General features: G+C 40.1%; 1 protein-coding gene across 5 annotated transcripts in view; it reads left to right on the top strand.

Annotated features, from left to right (window-relative positions):
- Window positions 1–18,349, top strand: part of VTI1A (vesicle transport through interaction with t-SNAREs 1A) — a 309,951-nt gene that overhangs the window by 177,369 nt on the left and 114,233 nt on the right. The gene's annotated exons all lie outside the window — the stretch shown is intronic.

The following is an 18,349-nucleotide window of genomic DNA, read 5'->3' as shown; positions in this document are numbered from 1 at the left end:
TGGGATTTTGAGATGCAAGTAGGGCAGTTTGATATAAAGCTACCCCACTTGCCTTGCATAGCATATTAGGATGCTGTTGTAATTATTGCAGTTCAAGATTTAGATTGGGGCGGAGACCTGCCTTTTTGCTTCCACAACTCCTGTATAGCAGCATATTGATGATACTGTTCCATCTAAATAATAATGATGATGATGATAAATTCCTGCTTGCATTGGTACAGTACATGGTACAATCAGGCAACCCTATCAAGCTGCAAGTACAGCACCAGGACTGTGTACTGAATGCAGCATTCATTGACATATATGCTCTCTCTGTGACTCTCGTGTCAGCAGGGTTTCTGTAGGCCCTCATTTGTATCAGAGAGACTTAAAATGGTATAGAATACATGTCAGCAAAGTGCAGGTCTGATTGTGAATGGGTTTTTGTATCTCCTTAGGGTGGAAGCTATGGCTGACTTTGTTTGTCAAGAGTGGTGAACAACTTGATTTTCCATAATTATTAGTAATAAAACTTATTTAATACATTATTTACTGATGACAACAGAATTTATTTGTTGATGAGCTTCCAGGGGACAGCACTTGGACTTAAAAATCACTTGGACTGGCAAAATCTGTCAGTATCACGATTATAGAATGAATGCGCTTAGTGCACCTATGCTGTGTTAATAAGCAACTGTGAGTAATTTGTGTTTCTCATGACATCTTATCACAGTTCCATAAGAAACGCAGGAGTGTTCTTGCAGCTTGTTATCTTTATTTGCCTATTATTGTTTATTATCATCACTTATTTATTTCATTGCATGCATTTTTAAACATCCAGCATAACAAAACATTTCAGATCATTCATAGTATCGAGATATATTGAAGATTCTGTTGGTGGGAGTAGAAATCTGTTCTCATAATGAATCCAAAAACAAATCAATTGCTAAAGTGATAAAATGTCTGTCCAGAATTTTGCATCAGATTGAGATAGCAGATACTCGTAAGGAGACCCAATATGGAGTTGAATTTCACAGTTTCTTCAAAATGGTGTCTTCTGGTAGAAATCATGTTTGCTTTAACTTGGGTATGTCTCACAGAAACCTGAAAGTATTTCACATTGACCCTGATTTGCAGTAATTTCTCCAATATGAGTGCATCTATAGCTGGGTAAAGGAAGGTCAGGGCTTTGACTCACCTTTTTAAAGGAAAAGACATTTGATGTCTAGGTTAACCAGTGATGAGGCAGCTAGTTTTGACATCCCAGAATGGAGCAGGAGATACTTGAAGGCAGCAGTTCTCAAATTCGCAAGGAGTTTAAATCGCAAGGAGTTAAAAAGTAAATCCTTGCAGGGGAGTGGGGAAGGTAGCAGGGGACAAGGGAAAGGCAGCGACATGGTCCCCAGGATCGCATTGCTAAGGGGGCTGCAGGGACTGGCATGAACTTACCCGTCCCTGCAGCAGCCTCCCGGGGGTGAGAGGAGCCCTGCGCGACGCTGTGTAGGGCTCCCCAACCTTCAGAAAGTGAAAGTGGAGCGATCGCGCTCTGCCTCCGCTTTGCAATCGCAAACTGGAAGCGGAGCTTGATCGCTCTGCTTTCACTTTCTACAGCATGGGGAGCCCTGTGAAGAGTCATGCAGGGCTCCTCTCACCCCCAGGAGGCTGCTACAGGGACTGGTAAGTGCATGCCAGTCCCTGAAGCCCCCTTAGCAACACGATCCTGGGGATCGCATCACTGCCTTCCCCCTGCCCCCGCCCCTTAAGGAGTAGAGTCCAGGGCCCACAGACTGGGGTGTTGCGACGCCCCTGTTTGAGAAGCCCTGGTTTAAAGTGATGGATCAATTTCTCCTTTCTTTCCTAAATATCTGGTGTGGACCAGGGAAAGAGTAGGAAGCACAGGCCACTAGCTGGAATGCATTTGTGCACTTTTTCTTCTCTGATGTTAAAGTGATATTGATGTGTTCTAATTTCAGCCACCTGTGTGAGTCTGTCTAGTTCAAAGTTCCCAGTGAGCACCTATGTATGTAGTCTCTATTCTACATGTTTGTTGTGGAAAACATTAGTGTAGCACCAGTGTAAGACATGCCAGACGCGTTTCCTTCATCAAGTATGGAACTGTCTTCAGGTTTGCACATTGTACTAGTTTCAATCAATTGATGAAACAGCGGTATGTAAAGTTCTGCAGCGGTCTAACTCTGCTCAGTTATTATCTTTGGTGAACTCTGCCTTTGTCGAGAGCCTACACAAGGCTTCTGGATATTCCTGACCCCCTTTGGGAGGTCTTATGATACATAAGGATACTTATGAACAATTTGGCCATGTTTTATGGGCATTTCAGCAGTGAGTATAACATGCACATTAGACCTCTGAAGGAGACATTATTAGGAGCTTTGTAATCACCAATTCCTGAAGAAAACACAGGTCATGGTTCAGGATGTGGACTCACCTCCCTGCATTACAATCTCTGCGCATGAACTGGAGGTTGTCCATGACTTTGTGTACCTTGGCTCAACGATCTCCGACACTCTTTCTCTCGATACCGAGCTAAACAAATGCATCGGTAAAGCAGCTACCACGTTTTCCAGACTCACAAAGAGAGTCTGGTCCAACAAGAAGCTGACGGAACATACCAAGATCCAGGTCTACAGAGCTTGAGTCCTGAGTACACTTCTGTACTGCAGCGAGTCATGGACTCTTCACTCACAACAGGAGAGGAAACTGAATGCTTTCCACATGCGCTGCCTCCGATGTATTCTCGGCATCACCTGGCAGGACAAAGTTCCAAACAACACAGTCCTGGAACGTGCTGGAATCCCTAGCATGTATGCACTACTGAAACAGAGACGCCTGCGTTGGCTCGGTCATGTCGTGAGAATGGATGATGGCCGGATTCCAAAGGATCTCCTCTATGGAGAACTCATGCAAGGAAAGCGCCCTACGGGTAGACCACAGCTGCGATACAAGGACATCTGCAAGAGGGATCTGAAGGCCTTAGGAGTGGATCTCAACAAGTGGGAAACCCTGGCCTCTGAGCGGCCCGCTTGGAGGCAGGCTGTGCAACATGGCCTTTCCCAGTTTGAAGAGACACTTGGCCAAGAGGCTGAGGCTAAGAGGCAAAGAAGGAAGGCCCATAGCCAGGGAGACAGGCCAGGGACAGACTGCACTTGCTCCCAGTGTGGAAGGGATTGTCACTCCCGAATTGGCCTTTTCAGCCACACTAGACGCTGTTCCAGAACCACCTTTCAGAGCGCGATACCATAGTCTTTCGAGACTGAAGGTTGCCAACTAACTAACAGACATTCCCCACTATATTGGTTCTAATTTCTCTCCAAGTCTGACATGCAGGTGAACAACCTGACCAAACCTACCTTACTAGTTGCTTACCGGTCTGGGGAGATGTTTTGCCTTTCTCTTAGAGAATCATTTTCCAGCCTTCCCAGTGTCATGCCCTCACCAGAACTCTGTAATGAAACAGCCCAAAACAGCGTGTATGCCAGCACAGCACACGCTACAGCAGTGCTTGTCACTGCAAAAGTGCCATAAAGCACTTTACAATGGCATAGCACTTGCTGTTGCTTGCTAGAAGTCCTGCGCTGTCCCACACATACTGGCAGACAGAGCAATCATGCTGGAGAAAGTGAGTTCTGCAATGAGCAGTGCAGAAGCAGAATGGGGGAGGGCGGTGACGGGATGGGGGATGGGAGAGTAGGGTCTGGGGGGTAGGATCAGTGGCACTGGCATATGCCACATCCTATTCCCCCTTCTGAGGCCTAATCCACTGACATTGGGCAATGTAGACATTGCACCAGCGATTGAGCAGGTCCAAGTTGCAACAAAGGTCCCCTTTCTCCAGGAGACATTCAGCAGCCAAAATTCCTGCACAGGATGCGGTACCGGATGTGCCGGCAACACTACATGGGAATTTGTGCTGGATTGTGCTGCCCATCTCTTTCTGAACAGAGCTGTAGGGAGATTATGGTTATAAAAATAAGAAAATGTAGGCAAAACTGGGGGGGGGGGGGAAAGGCACCATCAGAGGCACCATTCAGGATCAGACTGTAAATACGTGGATTTTCTGTTGCTAAGTGGGATAAAGTCTAAACTGTCACTTTAAACAGATGCATAAAATTCTTCCCCCATTCTTCTCACAATAATCAAAGATTATTTAATGAGATTTAAAATATTCATAACAGAAAGAGATCATTACTATGTAGACCTTTGTACAAAGCAGTAAAATGTGTTAGGCATATGTCAGAAATCTCTTCATTTCTTATTTTTAATATGGTTGCATGGAAGTAGAAAAACTACTATTACGCCGATTGTAACCCTCTTGTCTTACTGTACCATTGACCAGTCTGATTTCTGATGAAGTTGTACAACATGACTCTAGCTGTGTACCAAGATAGTATTTGGTCAGGGTTTTTTTTTGTTTGTTTTTTTTAAATGAATTACATGAATGGACTGCTATTTTATCACTCGTTGCCAATATCATTTATTGGGAAAACAATATCATAGCCCCATTAACCTGCCTGTTATTTCAAATGTATTTGCTCACACTAATACGAAAAAAATGCAAACATAATTTGGATGTTCTAACTCTTATGCACTGCACAAATGGAACAGCAGTAGCACTGCTTTCTGATTTCAGAGCTAACAGTCCTTGAATATTGGGAAATGGTTAACAGAAAACTAATTAACATAGGATAAATAGTCTTTATCTGCTCTCCTTTACAATAATAGAAATATGGACTTAGAAGCATATGTATTCTTTTAGATTTAAACAAAGAATCTGCCCGGCATTTAATCATGGCTAACCTAAGTCATGGTTACAGTCACTGCCCACAGAAGCCATAGCAGTTTCTGCATGCCATGTGGCAGCGTCATAAAATACAAGCTAGAATGTCGTCTGCTTTCAAGTCCTGATAGTTGTCATTTGATTAAATAGCTGTGAATTCTGTTTGATGTCTTGCCTTTATGATTCAGAGGTGCTCCTCCAGTATGTATGCCTTACCTTTTGTATAAAGTGTTTCTGGCAATCAAGCATTAATTCCACTTCCTATATACATCCTTGCTCTTGGCATATTATACTAGAAGCCAATGCTGTTGAGTGAATGTTATGTTTTTGAACTGTTTATAATTTCTGGTTTTCATTTCTGCAGATAGAAGAAATCTTTGTTCAGGTGGGGAAAAAAGAAAAAGAGAAATCCATTATATTTGAAGGAATTTGATAATTTTGTAGTTTGTTGCATGGCAGGTGGTAATAATGCCTGTGCCAGTGCTGTCAGAATATGAAAATTAAAGTGACGATGGGTTTTAATGAAATCCATTTGACAAATATAATTAAGGTGTTTTAATATGAAGGCCTGTAATAAAGACTACCGGTGGACTCCCTGAGGTCCTGACTAATTGTGTAGATTGCTTTTAAGCTTTGAATAGTTTTATTGGATAATGAACTGTTAAGAAGTGTTAGATCTTTCTTAAGCAGAATTTGGTTTGAAAAAGAAGAGGAGAGACAGGCCTGAGGTGTGGCATTTTAAACATAATTAGAAGAGAGTTTTAAGTTAACATCTTTGATCTTGCTGTCAGGTTTTGATTAGAGCTGTAAATGCTTTAATCAAGTGCAGTGTAGTCATTACATTTCTAACTGTTTTAAAACTGTGAAATTACTGAGATGCTGACATCAGTTTAACACATTTTGAACGTTTGCAGCAAAGTTGTATTGGTAAACTGGAGGCTCATATTAATATGTCAGAGTGTGATGATTTCCCAATGTATGGTGTGTGTGCATAATTATAGTAATATGGGATAAACAAATAGTCTGTTAGGATTTTTTTTTTTTAACCAAGACAATGAAAGTACATTCATTACACTTGGTCAGAATCTATCATTCACTGCAATACAGAACTTCAAGGTAAATATTTATCTAAAGTAAGGACTTGCTGACTTCTAAACTATGTACCCCAAAGTGTTGGTTCTAGATGGAGTACAACAGCATGGAAGTGTTTCTTGTGGTGGTCCTGTGCAATTGTATGTCTGAACCACTTTTTGTTCAGCGAATATGAAGAAAACTGAAGGGTAGACATCCAGTAACAATCTGAGCCTGTTGACAGTACTATCATGGAGGAGCAATGATGGCAATAGTGGTCAGTTATGTAACAGACACTGCCTTAACGTACTGGTGAGTGCAGTACTGTGAACACAGCTATACTAGAACAGTTTTATAATTACTTCCTATAATGCTGTTTTGAACAACCCTGTTTTCCAAGCATATATCCCCAGAGTTACAGGATATATTTCTATACTTAAGAAAGCTCTGAAGGGAGACAAGAAAGACTAGGATAGAGTCAGAACTTAGATATAGTGTCAGCAACGTTCTGGACCTCACTGGGAGTTTATTTAGCTGCTGAAGCTAGTTAGGATTTGCAAGTGTTTGCTCCCATAGTGTTGAGGAAAGTGTGGCTTGATTACAGCGGCGTCAGAGGAAAGGTGCAGAATCACATCCTCTACCCTGGAGAGGATGTGGGGTAGGACTCCTGGGTTTCTCTTGTACAAGGGGTTCAGGTGGAATAGAGAGGCTAGGATCTATGGTGAGGGAATTTCCCTATGTCAACCTCTTCATTTCCAGATTTGAGGGTGTTCTATTCTCATGGACATAACACAGACACTCTTCTATTGAACGAAGTCTGTTGGGACTTTCTTACACACATTTTCATTATATTATGTAGTTAGTCCCTCAGACTGAGGAGATTTGGTTGGTCGAAGTATTTTGGTACTTAGCAGTTTTGAGTTTGGCATTGCCACTGGTGGCAAAACTAGGTAGGGTAAGGCAAATATTTCTGCCAAATTACCTAAGTTTTGCCTTCCATTGCAGTCATGGCTGTGTCAATCATGCCCAGGCTTCAAATGGTAACTAAAGTATCATTTTCCATTTTGTATGAAGCCAGTTCCAGTACCAACTGGCACTGTAGGCCTGTGGTAAGCATCCCAAGTTGTCTGTGGTCTGGTGCCACAGTTGATGGTGGCCAACAACTTTTACACTTGTTGGTAGATTATCTTAGTATTGTGCAATATTAAAATGCTTTAAAAGCAGGATTGTGATTGAAGTACAAAGGTATATGTAACTGTTAAACAAGTAGGCATAGGATGAGCACGTTCATGTATTTATCTTAATGTATTTCTCTACCAGTTAGATGGTAACCTGATTTTTGGTGGTGGCAGCATAATTTGGTAGACGGTTTCTGTTTTGTAACAGTAGTTTTCTGGTTGCTCTCGATACTGATCTTGGTGTGCCACATCAATTTGTTTTTGACAGAAGTGTTCACAGGCATCATTTGCATACCTTTCTTAGAAAAAAAACCCTTCTCTTGGTAGATCTTGAGAGATCTATTTTTGCTGTATATAATTAGTGATAAGAAATCTAAGAGAAGTGAATACAATTTATTGCAACCATTCTCCCCATAAAGAAATCACAGAATTAAACCACCATTGTGGAAATGGACTTCTTTGTTCTTATGAAATAATTGGCAATGAGTCCACTGGAATATTTACACCATTGCATTTTTAAATTGTTGTGCTGATATTGCTACTGAAGTGGTAAATTTGCAAATAGTTGTCAACTGAAGAGTCAAGTATGGGTAGAAGGATCATAATAACAATTTTTTTAAAGGAAAAAAGCATAATTAAGCCTAAATATTAATCTTGATTATCAAAAGTTCTTTTTGTTCCCTGCCTTCTTGTAAGCTTCTGAAATAAACTAACGTTTTGTTGAATTATTTTTTAAAACAAAATACCACTTTTTAGAAAGTAATATTACATTTTCATACAGTGCTGAAGGCTCATGAATAATTTTGAATTCATTTTCATTCTTTTATGTTTCCACTTTTAAAAGATCTTTTTTTTTACTAAGAACCTTGAACAATCTCTTTACTCAGCAGTCTTCTGCATTTTGTTTTCTCTTTTTTTAACCTTAGAACTCTCTGTCTCCAACTTTGCAATACATTTTTTATATGTGGCATTTTGTTTTCAAGCAAGACTTCATTCTGAAAGGAAGAAATCGAAGCTAGTGAAAGGATTGGCTAATTATCATTTTTCTTAAGCCAACAGAAACATGCTGTTCTGTTGGTTTTTCAGTGTTTGTAATTTATACCCATTAAATTGATGTTTTATCATCTATTACTGATTCCTACGCTTCTGTTTGCACTTATTGTCTGTAACAAGCATTTTGTTTTTGTACAGGAGAAAAATGGTCTCAGTCACTTCTACTGTATCCGAAAAGGAGAATGGGATTTGCAAATGATAAATGGGGAAGTTGACTAGCTAACTAATAAAGATTTGTCTTAATCAAGTATGATTTGTCAGAACAGGAGCTCGTTGAGGTCAGGGCACATGCAATGAATAATACAGCATTCACAGGAGAGGAGGACCAGGCAAAAGGCCTCATAAATATGCTGTGATTACCCAGTGCTAATTCATATTCAAAGAATGAGTGGCATTGAAGCCAGCTCCTAGGTTCCTGAGCTGTTAACCTTCCCCCCACCCCCTTCTCCAAGTCTTCTGGTCTTAAGAAAACTTTGTCATATTTTCTGTAAGTATTGTTTTTAATGCAACTGTTTTTGCATTGAATGTTGGTGATTGCTAGTTTGAAGCATAAGTTATTAATATACCCTAGTTTATCTTCTCTGAAGATCAACAACTTTATTCAGTTGTTTTTAAAGTAGACAGGAAATGAGCTGTCCTTTTCAATTTTATATGTATTGCTAAAGTATATGAAGAGTAGCATCTTCAATGTATGGTTTCTGGTGGGGTTTAAAAACCTTTCTATATCAGCTGGCTTTTGGGGAGGGAGGTACTCCCTATGGACCCCTTAATTTTCAATTTTTATGCTGCTATAAATTTTATCTGCTCTTTTATTGTTTTTTAAATTGTTTTATGGTTTTAATGGTTTTTTAATCTTAATGTTGTATTTTGCTGTTTTAATGTGATGTATTTTGTTATACACCGTTTTAGGTATCAGAAAAGCAGTATAAAAATCTTTTAAATAAATAAGGGCGCAATCCTAACCCACTTTCCAGCACCGACATAAGGGCAATGCAACTCCGAGGTAAAGGAACAGACATTGCCTAACCTTGAGGAGGCCTCTGTGACTGCCCTCCAACTGCAGGATGCAGCACATGCCCCACTTGCACAGGTATGCCAATGCTGGAAAGTTGGTTAGGATTGCACTCTAAATAAATACGTAAATAAAGTGTTTGTGACTCACAGAAAAAAATTGCTTTACTATCTCTGAAGAAACACTCAGATTGCTTGCTCATCTTACTGACTTTTTTTTACTTTCTTATCTAATAGCAAGTTTAACTTTCTAAAGTTAAATCTATGTTTGTATTAATGTACATTTTAATAAACCCAGTTAAGATGAAATCTTTCTGGAAAGGCATGGGCTTTGTGGAGATAGTACTGCTGGTGGAACTCATGGGAAGTTCAGAGAAAATTTGGGATGATCCAGCAAAAGCAATAGGTGACAGAAATTAGAGGATGAGTGCATCTGGAAAAAAGGTGGAAGGTTTTGAAGGTGCATAAATCTGTGAAGTTCTGAAGTTTCTTGTGGACCTCTTGCAGGAGTAGGTGCTAGTTTGTGTTATGTGTAAAACTTGGGCTCAGTCTGAGGAGGGCCTGAGGGAAAACTGCTGCAGGAGAGGAGGCTGCAAGTATCAGTGGAGGGAAGGTAGAGGCTGCTGTGTGCAGAGGTCTATAAAAGGGGCTGCACAAGCAGATAGCTGTATAGACCACCAGGGAAAAGCTGCTGTGAGGAGCCTTGGAGAGCAAGCTCTGTGGTGAAAGAAAGATCACCAGGCGAGCTGGGAGAGAAGGAGCTGCAGAGCAGAGCTGAAACCTGAGAGCTGAGGAGAGAGAGCTGCAGCAAGGAGCCCCTGAGAGAGCCACTGAGAGCCAGGGAGCAACCAGCCAGCCTTTGCCTCAAGTCCTGCTGCCTCCTGCCTGCCTAGTGCCTGCCTCAGGTCCTCACTCAGTCAGGGAATTTGGAACAAGGGTGTTGTCATTTTGGGTCAGGTTTCATTGCTCACAATAAAAGCCTTAAAGTTACGTTGGTTTCAGTGGTCTCTGTCAATCCTGCATAACAATTTTGGTGATCCAGAGTGGGCTTAGCACTGTTAGAATTTATGTAAAGGGAGTGAAAAGCAGAAGTACAATGATTCAGGCCCTTCACACCAAGGAGTAACCAGGATGGAGAATCCGTAGACCAATGGCCATTATAATCTTCAAATGTGTCATGCACACATGTATGGCAGGAAATCTATATGATTTTTCAACAGTATTCTATGTTTAGCTTCCCTGTCTGTTTCTCTTGCTTCTGTGCTAGTTCTCAATAGCTTTTTTCCTCATTCAGACTGGCCTCCATCTTTGCCTTGTGATCTTTGGGGTAAATAACAGTTGGGGTCATAAGAACCATGAATGTATCTGGGAATCATAGTTGCAGTCTACTTCCTTCTTCTGCTGGCCAATCAACCTTCCTTTGGACCACATCATTCTTTTTATATCCCTGAGGAGAAATTTGTTCTTGTTTGCATTTGTTATATCAGCCCAGCAGTGAACAGTGAATCATACCAGAGTGTGGTGATTCAGCCATTATCTTATGGAATTTTTTTATTCTATTTGTTCAGTTCTGTATATATTGCTAATATATTTGGTATAGATTAGTCAAACCCTTTTGCTAAGGTCTGCTTTGAGACTCACAGGGAGTCGCAGTTTGAGTCACAGTGGAAGAGGGATGATGATCAAGCAGCATATTGTGTCCAGTTGCCAGGATTTTTTTTGTGATAATCTATGGGCACAAGACTAACCAGGTCTGCTCAGAAGTAAGTCCTATTTTGTTCAATGGGGCTTACTCTCAGGAAATTGTAGTTAGGATTGCAGCCTATGTGTATTTATTTATAAAGTTTATTTTGCACACACAAGTTGCTTTGCCATTCTCTTTTCAAAGTGATGTATAACAAAAGATATCTTTGAAACAATCAATAAAAATACAGCATAGCAAAAGACCATAATTATAACTCTATGTACATCTCTCCTAAAAAAGAAACTCTTGTTTTTAAGGTCCTCACATAGTCTGTATCTTAATTCCATGCCTGCCCCATTCCCAGATGAAGTTGTGTTACCACTTTCAAGAATTCAGAGGTTAAATAAATTGGCATCAAAATGGAAAAAACAACCTGGAAAAGACATCATTGCCACGATTATCCTAATTCTTACAAAGAGAAAGTATAGGTTGAACAAGAGTGATTTATTTCAGTGTGAAAGATATGTATGATTGCAGCAGTTTTTAGTGATTCATAGCCTGCTGATTAATTAAATTAAATTTAAATTTACAGTATATAAATTACTGTATAATTTACAGTATATAAATACTGTATATAATATACAGTACATTGCTCCATAACTTATTTCTTGGATTCCACTTGTTTCCCCTAAGGCTCTGACTTAGAGGCAGTACAACTGCATTCTTCAAACAGATGTCAGTAGAACTACAGAAGTATACCATAGAAGTACTTGTATATAGCCTGAGTCCTTTAAATATTCACTTCTCTCACTGGTTTTGAACGGAGAGAGCATTGGCAGCTACTACTTCTGTCGAATCGGTTTTGTTTAGCAAATTCTGGATAGTTTTCCCTGCAGTGAAGTTTATAATACTTGTGAAATGATCCATGCCTTGGAAGTTCCATGTGGAAGCTGCTGCAAATACTGTAGTATCTGGATGGTTTTTCCATAGCATGGTGCATTATATGTAGTGCTGTGTCTACATAAGTACCAGTTGAACAATCCAAGAAGCATCTGGTGCAAAGGCTCTCTATGCAATATGGGGGATCCCCATGACTGGCAGTGACTGTATCGATCAGCTCTGAAACAAGAGGTAGAGGATGTCAGCAGCATTATCCTTCCTATTCCAAGCATGTCTTAGAAGCTAGCTAACTGAATGTGGTTTGGGGGAGTTCTGTTTCCTTATCCACTGCTGTTCTTTATTCTTACCTCATTATCTATTGGCTGTGTTCAAGGCACTTTCCCGCTTCTTTTTTCTGCTCATGCTTCTTGTACTTCAAGTGCCAAACTTTTGGTGGCTGGTGCAAAAAGTTCAATCAGTGTTGAGGATGCTATTCTAAGAAAAATATTTCCTGGAGCTTCAAAGTGCCCCTGCTAAGCACGTTGGTAGTTCTGATGCCATTTCCTTAAGTCAGGAAGTTATTGAAATAGGACCATATGTACAGGAACACAGCCACTCATCTGGGATAGAAAGTAATGCCAGGAACAGAGATTGATCTTCATGTCACACTGCAGTCCTTTCCCAGCTGATTTCCCAGTGATTTGCAGATCCCCTACTCCCCACAAACGGGAGATGGATTTTCATCTTGTATCAGTGCCTTATTAATCCCATCAGTTCTTCATTTAAAATGGTTAGCCCTTACGTAGCATTCCAGTGTTGCAAAGTCACAAGTTTCATTTGCATGACTTAAAAAAAATTAATTTCATTACTGTTTGGAGGATACTAAAACTGAATGTTGTCTGTTGTACATTGTGGCTTAATGAAACAAACAGCTGTTTTCTTTGTGCCCTTTGTCTCTAACCTTTCCTTTCACTTCAAATGTAAATAATGTTTGGTAGTGTCTTGATGGGATAGTTGGGATACTCCCGTTGCTCTTCCTGTCAGGGCATGACTTTCTAATATGATCAGAAAAGCCCTAAACATGCATATATAGAACTAAGATGGTAGAAAATAAGTATTCCTCTGTGGAGTGAAATTATAGGTAAGCAATAGAAAGACATGCTTATGAAACTAGGGTAAGGAAGCATTCTGCACACAAAATTTTTAATCTATAATTTCACTCCAGAAACAGACAGAACAGGAACAGAGAATGGAGAGTGGCAGGTGAATGTTATTTTTTTGGTGGATGGCAGTATCAATGAGTTGACTTCAAGAGATGATCCCTCAGTAGAATCAAAGCCTACCACTTCCTGTGAATGTTGCCATAAAGATGTAAGCAAGGCATCTGGGATGTATGGGTGTGGGAGTAGACCGAAGGGGGAAAAGGTATGTTGGATGCCATCGGGCTGTTGTAAGTGAGAAAATTAGACAACGGGAGGGGAGAAAAACAGAATGAATTGGCAACTAACAATTGAGATTGTGAGCTTTTCTCTCCTTTGTTCTTTCACCCTCCCTGATTTATTTTTTTCTTTTGAGAGATATACAGGCGGCAGAATAAAAGGAAAGTTCTGTTAGATAATAAGTATTGGGGTGCAAAGTTGTACAGTACTGTGCTTTCATTCTCATTGTGAGATACTTTGTGTGTGCTTTTCCAGTCTCTCCTGACTTTAGCACAAAGTAAACACTATGGATTCTCAGTGTTTTGAACTATTCTATATGTTTTGGGTATTAACCAAGAGAGTGTATAAGATAACCTTTGTGATAGAAGTATTAATTTTGCTTGGATTGTTTTTTTTTCTTTAACAGTATATTTTCACCTTTTTTCTCAGAATTTTTGGCATAGATAGATAGATTTTTTTTTTTCATCACATGCTGTTGAGCATTGCTGTAGGGCAGTGATTTTCAATCTTTTTCAGCTCATGGCACACTGACAAAGCACTAAAATAGTCAAGACACACCATCATTTTTTTTTTTACCATTGACAAGGCATACTATGCTGGTGGTAGGGGCTCACATTCTCCAATTGCCCTACTAATAAATGACCCTCCTCAAACTCCCATGGCACACGTGCAGACCATCCGTGGCACACCAGTGTTCACTCAAGGGCTCCTTGCCTGAGCAGAATGTTCCTTCAAGTCATGGAGAGAGCCTCTGTTATTGACATGAAATGTCCGGATGCTGCCTATCATTTTCTGTAAAATAAAGCTGACCTGTTTGATAATACATCCAGTCTTGGAAACCCACTAGATTCTGGTTTTGTTTTGAACCAGTACCCATATTCAGTACTTATAGTACTGAACTGTTTAATGCAACAGTCCGCAATTTTGCATGTATTGAAAGTCATCATGAGCTATTATCCTTTTTAGCCAAATAACCTATTCCTGTCATCTAATTAACCATATGGATAAAAACACCTCTATCTGTTAACACAGTCATATCTAAATATGTCAGCTGCAAAGCTATAAATTACAACTTCATCTGTGTCATAACACTTGGATTGTGTCAGCACTTTCTTTTGTTAAGTTGCTGTTGTAAGAAACCTAATAATTTCGCTCATCCTGAGCTATTTTGCTTCAGATTCTGTATTTTCACAAATCTATAAATTTGAGTTGTCACTTCAGTAACGCTTCTAATTTAGTCCTAAAAACACTTCTCCCTTTCCTAAAACACTACTCCATATTTCCCCCCACCTTTTGAATCTCCTCCTGATATGATCAGTATTGCTATAATTCCATCTGCTAACTCCATAACAGTGCAGTACTATGCATGTCTACTCAGAAGACTTTACTGGGGCTTGCTTCTGAGTAGGCATGCAACACCAACACAGCGTTGATCACAGGTTGGAGGCCCAACATCTGTCCAGTGTTCATGGAGCTAATCACTGCAGTCTACCCAACCCCAATACCTGCAATCAAAAACATACCACCAGGGTGAACCAAGAAGAAAGTGGTGGCAGACACAGGTGCAATAAGAGATCACCATTGGAATTATACCCCTTGGCAGCCTCCTGGAATGACTAATAGAGCAACAGCTACTGCTACAAAAGAAACAAGTGTGATCAGGACAATGTTTTTCTTGCACAATCTCAAAGAGGGAGCAGCATCTGAAAGAGAAATAAGTGGGTTGCCAGCTATCTCATCTCATCCCATCAGAGCTCTCCTCACTAAAGATATCTGGCAGACAGTTAGTGGGTGTCAGTGAAGCATGAGTACACCAGTTAGTTCACCATCTGTCATGAAGCTTTCAAAGCAACAGGGGCCTTCCTGGAACATGTAAGGTCAGCAACCCTACAGAGAAACAGCTGGGATCACACTGGACACTGCATTCTGTGGGTTTCCTTTGTGGTCTGCCCTATTGGGCATATGGAGGGTCATGTGTCCTGTGCCCCACTGGAAAGCTGTCTGTGAAGAGCAAAGAGAAACAGAGAGCATAGCAAGATAGCAGCACTGATTCCTTGTCACCCATCCCATGTTCTGTCCACATCCTGCTCATGTCTCTGTTGGGGGTTTACTCTGACATCAGCAATATGTTGGCACAGTATAGTGCTAGTGTCCAAGGTGAATCAGTTGGTGGAATTGGAGCTAGAATGGTGAGACTGTCAGTGTCTGAGAGCATTTGCCATATCCTATGCCGCTCAAACTGCATCATAGTTGTTTGAAAGCTTTTTTTTAAAAAAAAGGTTGTGCATTTTAAGGCTCTGTTGTAATGAATTCAGTGAAAAGAAATTTCTTGCCATCGAGACTTACCATGATAAGTTAGGGTTTGAAAAGGTATTGTATGCCGAACATGTGTTTTGACTTTTCTTTCTCTTTAAAAGTTGGTCAGCATGCTGCATGGAAAACTGCTTTTGAAACATGGGGGTCTCAAAAGCAAGGTGTGATGCATCAAAGGAAAGGGGAACCCTGCTGTTCAAATAAGTTAGGGCCCAATCCTATCCAATTTTCCAGCATTGGTGCAGCCTGGATGCAGCCCCAAGGTAAAGGAACAAATGGTCCCTTACCTTAAGGAGGCCTCTTTGGCTCACCACCACAGGATGCAGTGCATGCCCCATTGGCACAGCTGCACTGGCACTGGAAAACTGGATAGGATTGGGCCCTTAGTCATAAGAGATAAGGACTTGAAACTGGATCCATGCTTCCCTAGGAACTTTCTGGTTTATGGCCTAAATTCTGAATATGCAAATCATTATCACTATGCATAAACCTATTCCAAAAATATTCAGCAAACAATAGAGATTCTGTTTCTCAAGATAAATTGTGTGTGTGTGTGTGTGTGTGTGTGTGTAGTTTAGTGCACATATATTTTAATTCTTCGGAGGCAACACAGCCGTTTTGAGTCTTGGAGTTCTCTGGTTGAAATTCACTGCTGAAAATATCACCCTTAAGCGTCATATCAGCTATTCATTTTATGGTGTTCCAACTGACATGGTTTCCTTCCTTTGTTTATTGAAATCTCCAGTCATCAGCAATGAGAGGAAAATACACTATTTGCCAAAACTGACAGCATTATATATACCCTTAGTTACAGCTGATGCCACTGTTGTTTTGATAGCTGGACAATAAACTTGTCCATTAGAAGTTGCCAGTTGACGAATGTTCTTCATAAAAGCACCTGTAAAGTGATTTGTGGACTTCGTTTTTCCAAATTTTAGGTCCAGCCTTGTTATACACGGATTTTTTATACACGGATTTGATTCAACACGAATGGCCACTGCAAATGAGAAGGAATGTGCTGATCCCTGGAGAAGGGGAAAAATGCATCCCTTTAAAGTCAGTTTAAAAAATTGAACAGTCCTTTAACAATAGCCTCCTTAATGAGAGAGAGAGAGGGCAGCTGGCTGACAATCCATCAATCCTTCTCTCTCCAGGCGACCCCTCCCTTCCCCCCGAGCACGTGAAAGAAAGGTGATCACTTTGCATTGGTGAAGGGAGGGACTGAGTGAAGCGCCTTTCTAAGCTCTTGGAGGATGACTGATTGATGGATTGTCTTCTTAATGACTCTTATCTTACATCACAAAGGTTAGCAAGGCTGTTTTTAAATCACCAGAGCAAAGAAACTTTGTTTTTTAAATTGATTTGCTGTAGTGCGTTTTTTGCCATCCATGCAAGTGCTTGGATCGGAACCCACCCAAATAATGAGGCTCAACCTGTACATTATAGTGAGTGGGCTTTTGTTTTGGCTGTTCCTGCACAAGGAATTAACTTTTACTTTTTGATAGCTTTGTGTCACTGTGGAAATTAATTTTTAAATGTATGTAAATATTTGTGATTTCTTAACTTTGAATATTTGTTTCTGAATGTGTGCGCACATGGGTTCATAGTGCCTGTTCATTATGAAGATTCTGAGCAAATAAGAAAAGCAACTAAACAAAAACTGATTTTTCTTTGTAAACGGCTTTGTGAACTTTTTTGTTGAAAAGCAATAATAAATACTGTTAATAATAATAATAATAATAATAATAATAATAATAATAATCGAATCAAATTTCATGAATTTCACCCTTTTCCTTTCTGAACTTACTCTCAGCCACAAAGTGTTTGATTTTGATTTTTAATTTATTTAACAATTCTTTGCAAGTAAATGAGAAAGTCTGTCTTAAAATGTTTTTGTACATTTGTATGCAAATTAGTGACATGCTAACAGTATGGGCAGATGAAATGGTTCAAAATATTTCTTTGACTTTTCCTTCTGTATAATTACAATGTACCATGTTCTTATCATAGCTTACCTCAGTTACCATACATTGTTCCACCATTTACCTCTGGGAGGCATTATATATGCAGATAAAGCTAAAAAGCAGTAAGCCAGAAAGATTGAGTTAGCACGCTATGGTTATATTAATTCATGGTTATACATCTGAGGAAACATTTGTCTCAATATTTATATATTGATATTATTCTGAAGGCACCTGTCACTGGAATTTAAGGTGGCTTGTACAGGATGCACTCTCCAATAGTGAAGTGTGGTCCTTTAATAAAAGCAATCCTACAAAAATCTGTAGTATAATAGATGGTAGTGTCATGCTCACCCTACTATTACCCTTTCAGAAGCTACAACAACCAAACTTCCTAAAACTGTTATTTAAATAATCTTTTAAGTTTAAAAAGCTGATTAAGAGTGTTGTTGTGGAAACTGCTGAAATTTCACTTGGTGGGACATTTCTGATGCATGCATGCGGCCATATCATATCATTGGATTTTACGCAATGGGTAGAATCAAGAAACATTCATGTGTGAGTATGAAAGGTGATGGCTTACTTTTTGACTCAGCCCGGGTCTTCATCCTGATAGGGTATTGCTGATGGACCAAAGCCCCCACTCTTTCCACTCTTTATGGGGACTCTTCAGATGTGTGAGAGCTGCTTTTGGAAGGGGTAACCAAAAAACACACTTAACCAGTGGTGGCAATGGGTTGCTGGAGATCCTATGGCAAAGTCCTATACTCGGCCCCCATGGCATCCTCTTAACCCCCTCCCCCCATGGTGTATTGAGCTTTATCACTGTCACCAGTACTGGTGGTTCAGTTGACTGTCCCAGCCAGATGGACTTTCTGATGGGCATGGAACCTTGGCTGTTGCTCAACCTAGCTGACTTTGTACACCACCTCTGTGCATAACACCATGCTGAACACTTTGGTTCTCAGTGAATATGACTTGTTCAT

This window comes from Tiliqua scincoides, chromosome 3 (assembly GCF_035046505.1).
Source record: "Tiliqua scincoides isolate rTilSci1 chromosome 3, rTilSci1.hap2, whole genome shotgun sequence".
Taxonomy (NCBI): Eukaryota; Metazoa; Chordata; class Lepidosauria; order Squamata; family Scincidae; genus Tiliqua; species Tiliqua scincoides.
The sequence above is the reverse complement of the archived record's forward strand: the minus strand, read 5'-3'. Positions and strand labels throughout refer to the sequence as shown.